Below are 13,892 nucleotides of genomic sequence, written 5' to 3'. Positions count from 1 at the left end.
ATCTGGGAAATGCTATATCATGTGGCAAAGCCCCTTGTACACTGGCGTGCGCCAATTCACTAGTAGCAGGGACAGCGCTTGTACTGGGCAGTGTTCCCTGATTTGGAGACGTTTCTCCAGTAGCGCTATTTGCCCCTATTGCTGTACTGGTCCTTGGGCTTGAGGATAGACCAGAATCACTGCTCATTTCTGAGCTCTCAGTGTCGCCGCTACTAAAGCCCTCAAAATCCATATCTCCATCTGAGATTGCACTGTCATCAGTGTCAGAACATAGCAGGGCATACACCTCCTCTGCGGTATAAGTCTGAGGGGCCATTTTATTTTTATATTTTTTGACTGGACTGAACGGACCGGACTGAACGGACCGCACTGAAAGGACGGGACCGGACTGGACTGACCGGACTGGACTGACCGGACTGGACTGACCGGACTGACTGATCTGACAGGACTGACTGACTGACAGGACTGACTGATCTGACAGGACTGACTGACTGACAGGACTGACTGATCTGACAGGACTGACTGACAGGACTGACTGACCTGACAGGACTGACTGACTGACAGGACTGACTGATCTGACAGGACTGACTGATCTGACAGACTGACTAACCCTAACCTTACTTTCTTTTTTGATTTTTATTTTTCACTTTTACTGTGGCAAGGCTGACAGCTCTTGTCACAGTGTTTCTCCTCTGCTCTCTCACTGAGATCGGAAGAGAAACAATGTATTTATCAGGCAGATCGCCCGGGAAAGTTTGTTGCTTAAACAAACTTCCCTGGTGATCTCTCTGATTGGCTGGTGTGACGCTGACATCATCGAGACCTGAGCCAATCAGGTCTCGATGATGTCAGAGGTTACAGCACCGGGATCCCCACCGCTGGTGAGGTATGTGGGGGGTCCCGATCGCCGACCACCGGCTGTCACTATCTTTTAAATGCCGCGATCGCTATGGATCGCGGCATCTAGAAGATAGGAGCAGGTTAACATCATGGGGACCTGATCCAATCAGGTCCCCATGATGCCACATGTCAGAGCTATCGCTCTGAACCGGTACCGCAGCGCTAGCAGGACCCTGGGGGTCCTGAGCGCTGTGGGACCACCCACCTTTTTTAAACGTCGGCGCTGCACAGAGCCCAGCAAGCGCCGACGTTTATGTACAGTGGGCGGTCGGGAACCGGTTAATTCACCTAATGGACATCTATGGCATACAGTATATGTTCCATATGCATTTCATGTCCCTTTTGTTCAGGGATACTCACTCAGTATACATATTTTTGTACTGTTTGTACCTTTCTCTACGTGACCCCAGGTGTTCATGTCACTTAGACAATCAATATATCATTATTGCTTGGGGATATTTTAGCACACTTTTTTATTTTTATATGTTTTAATAATTTGTGTAATATTTATTATCCCCCACACATTTTTTGGTACACCAGTGCACTTATTTTGCACTTATTCATTGTTAGTGCTTATGGCATTTATGTTCAATATTATTGCTATTATTATTGTAACAGGTTAACCCTTTTTATTATTCACTTTTTTATGTATCTCTTAGTACACTAGTGCACTTGCTCCGCACTTATTCACCCACAGTGCTTATGGTATTATGTCCAACATCATTGCTGTCATTAGTAATAGGTTATTTCATCCATCCTCTCTCTAGTAGCTTCTAATTCCATCTGACTTATATACCAGGTTCAAGCGTTTATTAGGATTACTATGTATTATGTATTACGTTTTCCACCTCCTTTACACACGATGTGATATGAGTCCTGTCCAATAGCGATCTGGGCCCCCCCATTTTTTGTACACCTAGCGGTATTTGCTAGCCGCACACTTTACTTACTTCCTTTCTTTGGGCTTGTGCGCATGCGCATTCATGGCACTCAGTGTCTTCCGGAATGTGCACTCGGAACAGTGTGCGTGCCACGTATGCGTTCCGAGCGCACAATCCTGAAGTCACCTTTTACATCTATGAGTTACTGAGGAACGCTTCATGTGCCGCCTTCCACCCATGGCAACAATTGGATATAAGGCTAAAAACTTTGATTAATGGCTGTATATATACGGAACACTGTCCCCTCCCTAGTTAACGCCCCTTGGAAGAAGCACTGGCGAAACGGCGTTGTCGGGGGTCCATCCACATGTAGATCTGCCTACTAACAGTAAGTTCTAAGGGATAACTCCTTTCAAATCAGTACTACTGGGATTCAAAGCCTCCAAGCATTGCACTGTGCACTTTACGACGGGCTAGTCCCTATAATCTGTGTTTTATTTGATTCATGTTTACTGTTTTATGCCAATAGACTTCTCCATGCAAAACCTTGATTTATTAGGTTTCTTTTCTCCAGCACAATGCACCTTAGACGTGGGGTTATATATCTGCGTGGTTTAATTAGTGATCACCTGGAGTCATAGCTTATTTTCAAATAGAATTAGGCTCATCTATATGTGGATTGGTTAACTGTTTCCCTTCCCTGCTATGTTTATATGTTGTTTTATTGATTTTAGCATTATCAAATTAATAGAATAGAGTGTGTTCTTAAACCACTGGTAAAGATTACACCCAGCTACATTCAGGACACAACAGACCTACTGAATAAACTAGCAGCAATAGGTCCTCTACCAGAAGGAACCATCCTGGCCACCATGGATGAGGAATCTTTGTATTCTAACATCCCACATCAGGATGGATTAAATGCCTGCAAAATCTTCATAGAAAATACAGGAATTGTTGATGATTCTGTGGTCAAACTTACAGAATTCATCCTCACCCACAATTACTTTGAATTTGATAACAACATATATCTACAGGAAACTAGTACAGCGATGGGAAGTAAAATGGCTCCACAGTACGCAAATCTTTTCATGGCCAAGCTTGAAAGTGACTTTTTGTCCTCATGCCCCATCAGTCCTCTGGCCTACTATCGTTTCATTGACGATATTTTAATCATCTGGACAGGGTCTGAACAACAGCTGAAGACGTTCCATGAACACTTTAATCGATTTCATCTCACCATCAACCTAACACTCAACTACTCCTGTACTGAAATTAACTTTTTGGACACCATTATCAAGCTACAGAACAATGAAATAGAGACATCCTTGTACCAGAAACCAATCGACCGTCCTACATACCTTAAATGGGACAGTTTCCATCCAAAACACATAAAAAACTCTATTGTTTACAGACAAGCCATCAGATACAGTCGGATATGTTCCAACCCTATGGATAGAGACAAACACCTTGATGGCCTCAGAAAGACCTTTTTGAAACAGGGCTACCATCCAAGAACAATTGAGAACCAGATTACAAGAGCCACCAGAATACCAAAGAATCGCCTCCTACATTACAAAACCAAACAAGAAAGCAACCGGGTGCCTCTAGTAGTCACCTACTGTAGCATCGGCGTCTCTGCCTCCTGCCAGGCAGAGACGCTGTCCCTTTTACCTCCCCTGCTCCCCGCGCGGCGTCCTCCTGCGCTCCACTTCCTGCTGCTGCCGGCGCGCGCAGCTTCCCGGGCACTGTGCTTAGGGCGCGCGCGCTCCCTCCTTCTTAAAGGGGCCGCACACGCCGTCCTAAGGAGTCCCCGGCCAATAGCCGGAGGACCTCCCATATATAAGGCACCTCCTCCAAAATGGAGGTGCCCGAGCAATAGTTGATGCACAGCATACTTACCTCTGCTTCAGCTCTCAGGTCCAGTTGTCAGCCTGACTACTGTTCCAGTCCGCCAGTCTGACTACTCTCCAGCCCGACAGTCTGTCTTCCGTTCATCCGCCAGTCAGTCTATGGGCAAGTCCGCCTGCTTACCAGGAAGCACCTGCCAGTTACCCGCTTGCTACCTGCCGTGCCCGCTAGTCCGCTCACCTGGGAGCACTCGCCTGTTACCTGCCTGTTACCTGCTAGCCTACCTGGAGGCTCTGCCGTCACTTGCCGTGTCCACCTGATAGCCTACCTGGAGGCTCCTGCTGTCACCTGCCGTGACTACTGTTAGAACCCTCCTGTTTGTTTTTGTTTCTATCTTGTGTTTTGCGGTCACGTGATCATCTTCCTATATATTCCAGCTCCGCCCTTCTGGCCTTTCTGGACTTCAGTGTTGTTTAGACTGTCTCTCTAGCCAGGTGCTTTTGTGCCTATCTATCTCTAGTTTGCTTGGTCCTCTGGACCTCTAGTACTTTTGTCAGTTTATCTTTTGCTCTGCAACAACTTCTGTTAGGAGGTGTCACATTTTTTGTCCCAGTCCTTAGTTCTTTTAGGGACCCCTCTCTTTCTCTATAGGTCTCCGTTCAGACTAGCCAAGGACGAAGGCGGGTCTGTTCACAAGGAACAGGTCGCCCGCTACAACATAGGGACTCAGCTTAGTCTTACTGTAGGGACAGCTCTCCCCTTCTTTCCCTAGTTTATGTTGCAGATCATAACAGTAAGTTCAGCCCAAACAAAAAAAACTTTAAGGAAAGAAATCTGGGGATCAGTATGGTTTCTGTTCAAGATTTGGCTCAACGCCTGCAGGGATTGTCTCTGGAGGTGTCCGAGCTCCGGAAACACGTGAGTAGCTGTCCTGGAGCGCATTTTGTGGAACCTAAGGTAGGACTCCCTGATATTTTTGATGGTAAACAACAAGATTTTTTTTCCTTTAAAAATGCTTGTTTATTATATTTTCGTTTAAGACCAAAGTCCTCTGGGAATGAATCACAGCGCATTGGGTTTATCATGTCACTTTTGCGCAAGGAACCACAGGGGTGGGCCTTTTCTCTCCAACCTAATGATCCGTGTTTTAGGTCAGTGGAGGATTTTTTTTCTGCTATGGGGCTATTATATGACGATCCTGATCGAGTCTCATCTGCTGAGACAGAACTGAGACGTTTGAATCAAGGGTCAGGTGATGTTGAAAATTATTGTACACACTTCAGAAGGTGGTCCTCAGAAGTGAAATGGAATGATTCAGCGTTAAAATGTTTTTTTCTTGCTGGTCTAAGTGAAAGGGTTAAGGATCTGCTGATTGCATTTCCTGCACCTGAAACCTTGCAAGAAGCCATGCAATTAGCTATACGTGTGGACAGGAGACTGCGTGCCAGGGTTTATGATGAAAAAATTCCTGCTATGGCAGCTCCTAGTCCGCAGAGGGTCTGCTCGGACGGCGGAGAACCGACGGAGGTTGGGGCGATGTCACTCCGCTCTCAGGAAAGAGACCGCAGGTTTTCCAAGGGATTGTGTTTTTATTGTGGTAAATCTGACCAACCATTTTATTAAGAACTGTGAGCTTCGTTTAAGTAAAGAAAAAAAAAAGGTCAGTTACACCCGTATTGCTTGTTTGAACTCTAAGGGAGTATTTCTTTCAGGGACTACCTCATTGCAGGAAGATTTGATTGAATTTCAGGTATTTGTGGATTGTGGTTCAACACTTAATGTGATTGATAAGGGTTTTTTGGAAAAACTTAAATTGGAATCCAAACCTTTGTCATCACCTATTTCTGTGATTGCAATTGATAACACTCCTTTGAAATGTATTACTCACAAGGTTGCTGCATTTCCCCTCACTATCAATGGCATTCACCAAGAAAATTTGGATTTGGTGGTATTAAATAATTTAGCCTCTCCAGTTGTTTTAGGTTTGCCTTGGTTAAAACTGCAAAATCCTTTACTGGACTGGTCTACTAATGAGATTAAGTCTTGGAGTCCTAAGTGCTATGATAAATGTTGTAATGGTCGCATTGCAGCTGTGGAAAAAGGGGAATTACCTGTACCTATTCAGGATTTTTGGAAGGTTTTTTCAGAGGAGGCGTCGCAAGTTTTGCCTCCTCATAGGGACTATGATTGCACCATTGAGTTTGTTCCTGGAGCTACTCTTCCCAAGAGTCGCTTATTTAATCTGACTATCCCTGAAAGAAAGGCCTTGGAGGAATACATACAGACGAGCTTGGCTGCTGGTCACATTAGACCTTCTAAGTCGCCTGTAGCCGTTGGATTTTTCTTTGTTAAAAAAAAAAGACAGTGGTTTACGTCCATGTCTGGACTTTCGTGAAATTAATAAGTTTACCGTACGCAATTCCAACCCATCGCCGTTAATTCCGGACTTGTTTAACCAGTTAGTGGGGGCCAAGTGGTTCTCTAAGATTGATCTCCGGGGTGCATACAATTTGTTACGAATGAAGGAGGGTGATGAATGTAAAACTGCTTTTAACACTCCGGCAGGTCATTTTGAGAATCTGGTGATGCCCTTCAGTCTTACCAATGCACCCGCATTTTTTCAGAACCTTATTAATGACATCCTGAGACCTTTGATTGGCAAGAATGTGGTTGTGTATTTGGATGACATTCTGATTTATTCACCAGATCTGGAGTCCCATTGGCAGAGCGTACGTGAGGTGTTGCAGTTATTGAGTGATAATTCACTTTTTGCTAAGCTGGAGAAATGTGAGTTCGCTGTGCAGAGAATTAGTTTTTTGGGCTACATTATCTCCAGCGAGGGCTTTGAGATGGACCCGGTGAAAGTTCAGGCTGTGCAGGAATGGCCTAGGCCTATTGGTTTGAAATCGATACAGAGATTCTTGGGTTTCGCCAATTATTACAGGAAATTCATTAAGAATTTTTCTATAATTGTTAAGCCGCTGACCGATCTCACCAAGAAAGGTGCGAATACGGTCCAGTGGACTACTGAGGCCATTGAAGCTTTTGTGTATCTCAAGGAGAGGTTCTGTTCTGCCCCTATCCTTATGCAGCCTGATGAGACCAACCCTTTTTTGATCGAGGTTGATGCTTCTTCGGTGGGGGTCGGTGCAGTTTTGTCTCAGGAGAACAAGGATGGAGTACATCCCTGTGCTTTTTTTTCGAAAATTTTTTCAGAAACCGAACTTAATTACGATGTTGGTAATCAGGAATTGCTGGCTATTAAACTTGCGTTTGAACATTGGCGTAATTTCTTGGAAGGTGCTAAATTTCCTGTTCAGGTTTTCACAGATCATAAGAATTTGATCTATCTGGATGCTGCCAAACGCTTGAATGCCCGTCAAGCTAGGTGGGCACTTTTTTTTTCTCGGTTTAATTTTTCTGTTACCTACAGTTATATGAAAAAGTTTGGGCACCCCTATTAATCTTAAGCTTAATGTTTTATAAAAACTGGTGTTTTTGCAACAGCTATTTCAGTTTGATATATGTAATAACTAGTGTTGATCGAGCACTAAAATGCTCGGGTGCTCGAAGCTCGGGCCGAGTTCACCGTTTTACTCGGGTGCTCGACCCGAGCAACGAGCCCAATGTTAGTCTATGGGAGACCCAAGCATTTTTGCGGTGGCACCCCCGGCAGTCTTTTAAAAGCCTAACAAGTGCCCAAAACGATAGTGACAGTGCTCAAATGACATGGGGACAGCATGGGGATCGCCCCAGGAAGCATTTCTGACCCCCAGGTCACTGCTGTCAACAACGTGGTCAGAGGTATTAAGCCACTTTTACGGGCTCACAATAAAACGTTCAAAAACGAAACTGAAACTTTTTTCCTGTGAAATATGTTAAGGAATTTCTTTTCCAGGGTAAAGACTTGTGTATAAGGTAAAATAAATAACCAAAAACAAAAATACTCCTCCACACCTTGGGTTATGTTCACAAGTAGCATTTTTTATGCGTTTTTGCACTTTTGTATTGCTTTCAACTGTGACAAATGCATTCACCGGGAAATGTCATTTTAACATTTTACAACCTTATCTGGCCATGTGCTGTGTGACACATGCTTAAAGTGCTGAAAAGACATGGGAACAGCATGGGGAAGACCCCTGGAAGCATCTCTGACACCCAGGTCACTGTCTAAAAGTGTGGCCATCATAAGTGATCCTTGCCACATCAGAAGATGCAGACTTGCAACTCTCCCCGTGCAAGTTCTAGTCCCAGGGCAGTGTTCAATTGTACCTCCCCCATTCCTTGCAATACAAGCGCAAATATGCAGCCTGCCACCCACCCACCTCTAGGCTGCAATACTATACTGCTTGCTTCCTTGCACTTGAAATTGGGCCTTTTAGGCATGTGGAGGCGGAATCTGGCCACCACGTCATGGCTGCGTTGGCGGCCTGGAATCCATACTCAGTCCCCAGCCGCCCGGCAGCCGGGTGTCCATGTTCGGTACCCAGCCACCCCGCGGCCGGGTGTCCATACACGGTTCCCAGCCACCTGGGGGCAGCCGCATGTCCATAAACGGTCCCCAGCCGCCCCTATTTCTCCTTGGAACATCCCCCCACACACTTTTCTTAGCCCGGCCTGCTTTAGGGCAGCATTGGACGAGCCCACCAGAGAACCAGACTCCTCCGGTGGTCCCTGGCTTCTCCATCAGGGGAGTTGAGAGTGCCAAGGTGAGGAGCATGATGATGATGACAGAAGTTAGCATCTGCTTTGTTTTCTTTTAATGCAAGTGTAAGTGTGCAGCCTGCCACCCACCCACCCCCAGACTGCAATGCCATACTGCTAGCTTGCACTTGAAATGGGGCCTTTTAGTTTGGAGGAGGCCGAAGCTGGCCATACTCAGTCCCCAGCAGCCCCTATTTGTCCTGGTGTGTCTTATACATAAGATTAAGCGCGTATACCAAAACATTACCTGTGCCCTCCCCAGTGCATTTAGTGGGAAGGAGAGCCTATTCCGCTGTAGTGTGTGCATGCCAAACCCCTGTTCATGGTACATGCGAAGATGCCTCCCACCCTGCACCTGTTGTTGCAGACTTGCAACTATCCCCGTTCAAGTCCTTGTCCCAGGGCAGTGTTCAATTGTACCTCTCCCATTCCTTGCAATGCAAGCACAAGTATGCAGCCTGCCACCCACCCAACCCAAGGCTGCAATACCATATTGCTTGCTGGCACTTTAAATTGGGCCTTTTAGGCATGTGGAGGCGGAATCTGGCCACCACGCCATGGCTGCGTCGGCTCATTCCCCAGCCGCCCGGTGGCCGGATGTCCCCGCTTGCACCCCAGCCTCCAGGGGGTGGCCGGGTGTCCATACTCGGTCCCCAGCCACTCCTATTTGTCCCGGTAACCTTTCCCACACTTTTCTTAGCCTGGCCTGCTTTAGGGCAGCATTGGCCGAGCCCACCAGATAACCAGACTCCTCCGGTGGGCCCTGGCTTCTCCATCAGGGGAGTTGAGAGTGCCAAGGTGAGCAGCATGATGAGGATGTTAGAAGTTAGCATCTGCTTTGTTTTGTTGGAATGCAAGCGCATGTATGTAGTAGCGGCTAGGCCTGAGGTGGTCAGCGTTTTGGTGCATATCCTACCTCCTCTGAGGATTGCTGGATGTTTTCCTGCTACTATCCAAGTTATATGACTCCCGTTAAAACAAAGCTTCAGGTGATAAATGATGGATGAGGTAGTGGCAAAGGAGAAAGAGCAGGAGGAACAGGGACCATTCACATCAATATCAGGCCAGTCAACCAGATATGTCTTGTAGGATATGTTTCTGTAACAAAAGGAGCGGTTCGGCTACACAGTTATAGGGCATACAGTGAGTGCAATGCCTGCCAAAAATTTCGAGTCACTCCAATGCCCCTTGGAAATGACATGGAGGTCAGAGGGCCTTAACTAAAACTTTTTTTCCATTTATAGCAACTGGGTCTCCTGTGCACTGTTGGCCTAAGCAGTGATGGGAGGCTTTCCAAAAATTATGAGGAACTGCAATGCCCCTTACAAGAGCCATGCAGTACAGCATATTACAAACATAAGTCCCATTATTGGGGAGTGGGTCTCCCATAGTATTTGCTTATGCCTTCCAAGCAAAAGCTTCCAAAAATTAGGACGGAGCAACTTGCAATGCCCCTTACAAGAACCATGCAGTACAGCATATTACAAACATAAATCCCATTATTGGGGAGTGGGTTTCCCATAGGATTTGCTTATGCCTTCCAAGCAAAAGCTTCCAAAAATTAGGATGGAGCAACTTGCAATGCCCCTTACAAGAGCCATGCAGTACAGCATATTACAAACATAAGTCCCATTATTGGGGAGTGGGTCTCCCATAGGATTTGCTTATGCCTTCCAAGCAAAAGCTTCCAAAAATTAGGACGGAGCAACTTGCAATGTCCCTTACAAGAGCCATGCAGTACAGCATATTACAAACATAAGTCCCATTATTGGGGAGTGGGTCTCCCATAGTATTTGCTTATGCCTTCCAAGCAAAAGCTTCCAAAAATTAGGACGGAGCAACTTGCAATGCCCCTTACAAGAACCATGCAGTACAGCATATTACAAACATAAGTCCCATTATTGGGGAGTGGGTTTCCCATAGGATTTGCTTATGCCTTCCAAGCAAAAGCTTCCAAAAATTAGGACGGAGCAACTTGCAATGCCCCTTACAAGAGCCATGCAGTACAGCATATTACAAACATAAGTCCCATTATTGGGGAGTGGGCCTCCCATAGGATTTGCTTATGGCTTCCAAGCAAAAGCTTCCAAAAATTAGGACGGAACAACTTGCAATGCCCCTTACAAGAACCATGCAGTACAGCATATTACAAACATAAGTCCCATTATTGGGGAGTGGGTCTCCCATAGGATTTGCTTATGCCTTCCAAGCAAAAGCTGACAAAAAATAAGGATGGAGGAACTTGCAATGCTGGCACCCTGGTGGTATAGTGGTGGTGGAGGCTGAGGATAAGGAGAAGAACATGAAACAGCCGAAATGAGGAAGCGTATACCCATGTGTGGGTGTGAAGCGGTGCATGTGAATATACCTCCCGAAATAACACAGTGGATTTGACTTTATGTTACTCTGCTGTCATTTGGTGGTGATGAGAAGTCTGGCCCAATCCAGCCCTTGTTCATTTTGATAAGGGTCAGCTTGTCAGCATTGTCAGTTGACAGGCGAGTGCGCTTATCAGTTATAATTCCCCCAGCGGCACTAAAAACACGCTCCGATAACACAGTAGCGGCAGGGCAGGCCAGGACCTCCAAGGCGTACAGAGCGAGTTCATTCCAAGTGTCCAGCTTGGATACCCAATAATTAAAAAGCACAGAGGAATCACGGAGGACGCTGGTACGGTCGGCAAGGTACTCCCTCACCATCTTTTGAAATTTTCCACTCCTTGTGAGAGTACCCCGCGCCTCAGGGCCTGTAAGCTGGGCGTGTGTCAGAAATCTGTCCCAGAACGTTGACAGTGTTCCCCTGCCTCTGCTGGATTGGAGTTGCATCTCTCTCGCCTGTACGCCTTGGTTGGGCAACGAACTGTGACCTCTGCCGCTAGGGTGTTCAGATGGGAATTTTTTTAAGAGTTCTGCAGCAAGGGCCTTCTGGTACTGCCCCATTTTTGCAGACCTCTCCACCTCAGGAATAAGAGAGTGAAAGTTCTCCTTGTAGCGGGGGTCTAAAAGTGTCACCAACCAGTAATGACTGTCACCCAACATTTTGACAACGCGAGGGTCACGGTTAAGGCAGCGTAACATAAAGTCAGCCATGCGTGCCAGACTGGTAACGGGCAAGATTTCCGTGTCCTCACCAAGATGACGACTGACCATGCTCTCCTCCTCCTCCTCCCCCCTGTCCTCAGGCCACCCACGCTGAACCGACGGTATGACACTTGTACAGGTACTACTGTCTACAGCGCATGATAGCAGCTCCTATTCTTCCTCCTCCTCCTCCTCCTCCTCTCCCTCATTGTTCCCCAATGCACGTTGGGATGAGATGAGGCTGGGCTGTGTGTAATCGCCCACTACGGCTTCTTGATCCATCTCATCATACTCTGGCTGCAATGCCTCCTCTTTAATTCTCTGCAGACAGCATTGCAAAAGACAGACAAGTGGGATGCTGACACTAATGATGGCATCATCACCACTCACCATCTTGGTGGCCTCCTCAAAGTTTGTCAGGATGGTACATATGTCAGACATCCAGGTCCACTCCTGAGGTCTTATGTGTGGAGTCTGACCTGAATATCGACGGCCTTGTTGCAGCTGGTACTCCACAACTGCTCTCTTCTGCTCACAAATCCTTTGCAACATGTGGAGGGTAGAGTTCCAAAGTGTGGGGACATGACACACCAGTCGGTGTGCCGGAAGCTGCAAACGCTGCTGCAACACAGCAAGGGCGGCGGAAGCTGTAGCCGACTTGCGAAAATGAGCTGACAGGCGGCGTACTTTCACGAGCAGATCTGGCAACTCGGGGTACGATTTAAGAAACCGCTGAACCACGAGGTTAAGCACATGAGCCAGGCATGGTACGTGTGTGATCTCACCTCGCCTCAGAGCCGCCACCAGGTTACGGCCATTGTCACACACAACCATGCCGGGATGTAGGTTCAGCGGTCTCAGCCACAGATCTGCCTGCTCTTTCACAGCTGTCCACAACTCACAAGCAGTGTGAGGTTTATCACCTAAGCTTATGAGTTTCAGCACAGCCTGTTGCTGCTTGGCGGAGGCAGTACTGCAGTGCTTCCAGCTTGTAACTGATGTGGTGATATCTGAGATGGAGGCTGAACATGAGTAGGAGGATGAGGAGGATGATGCGCAGGAGCTATACACTGTGGGGGCAACTATGACTGACATAGGGCCCGCAATCCTCGGTGTGGGGAGGACGTGTTCCGTCCCAAGGTCTGACTGGGTCCCGGCTTCCACTATGTTTACCCAGTGTGCCGTCAGAGAGATGTACTGTCCCTGGCCACAAGCACTTGTCCACATGTCCGTTGTCAGGTGGACTCTCCCAGTAACTGCGTTGTTGAGGGCACGGCAGATGCTTTGGGACACGTGCTTGTGTAGTGTGGGGATGGCACACCGGGCAAAATAGTGTCGGCTGGGGACCGAGTACCGAGGGACGGCCACCGCCATAAGATTGCGGAAGGATTCCGTCTCCACCAGCTTAAAAGGCAGCAATTCCAACGCAAGCAGTCGTGAAATGTGTGAATTTAGGACTGTGGCCTGTGGGGCGTTAGCTGCTAATTTCCGCTTTTGTTCAAATGTCTGGGATATGGACAATTGAGCGCTGCGGTGGAACATGGACGTGGACGTTGATGCTGTTTCTTGAGAACTGCCATAACAAGTGAAGACTGAGAGGAGGAGGCATCTTTACATTCAGTATGGACAGGGGATTGCCTTGCACACACAACAGGGAGTTCTATTGCACGCACAACAGTGGAAGAAGCAGTGGTGACACCCGCTGACACAGGTCGTGGACCCTGGGTTTCGCCCCAAAAAGTCGGGTGCTTTGCTGCCATGTGCCTGATCATGCTGGTGGTGGTCAGGCTGGTAGTTTTGTCACCCCTGCTGATGCTGGCATGGCAGGTGGAACATATGGCCTTTTTGGGGTTATCAGCAGAGTCTTTAAAAAAATTCCAGACTCTGGAAGACCTACCGCTTGTACTGTCAACGTCCCTCGTGTTGGTGTTACGGGGAACGGTTGCCCGCGTTCTGTCTGCGGTCACCACACTGCTTCTTCCTGCCTGTTGGGGTACTCTGCCTCCCTCCCCCTGTGTGCTGCTGGCCTCACTCTGCATGTCCTCCTGCCACGTTGGGTCCGTTACTAGATCATCCACCACCTCCTCCTCTTACACTTGCGCACCACGATGCTCCTCCTCACTTCCTGGAAATTGTGTCTCGTCATCGTCCACCTCTTGTGACAAATTGCCAGCGTCGACTTCCTGTGGCCGTGGCTGTTCAAATATTTGAGCATCTCTACATGGGATCTCCTCTTCCACCACTTCAAGCGTATCAGGCGAGGGGCACAAATATGGAAATGGACCAGTGAACAGCTCTTCAGAGTGTCCAAGTGTGGGATCAATTGCTGTCTGACGAGACTCGGCATGGTGGGAGGAAGGAGCATCAGGGTGAGGAGGAGTATGCGGTCGAGACTCACGGCTACTAAGAGTTGACCGTGTGGAAGACAGACCGGAGGTGGTGGTGCCCAGGTAACTGGAAGTATTATCTGCTATCC

The sequence above is a fragment of the Phyllobates terribilis genome, unplaced genomic scaffold (assembly GCF_046119375.1).
Source record: "Phyllobates terribilis strain yellow unplaced genomic scaffold, ASM4611937v1 Scaffold_8__6_contigs__length_399053987, whole genome shotgun sequence".
Lineage (NCBI taxonomy): Eukaryota > Metazoa > Chordata > Amphibia > Anura > Dendrobatidae > Phyllobates > Phyllobates terribilis.
Note: the sequence above shows the minus strand (reverse complement) of the source record.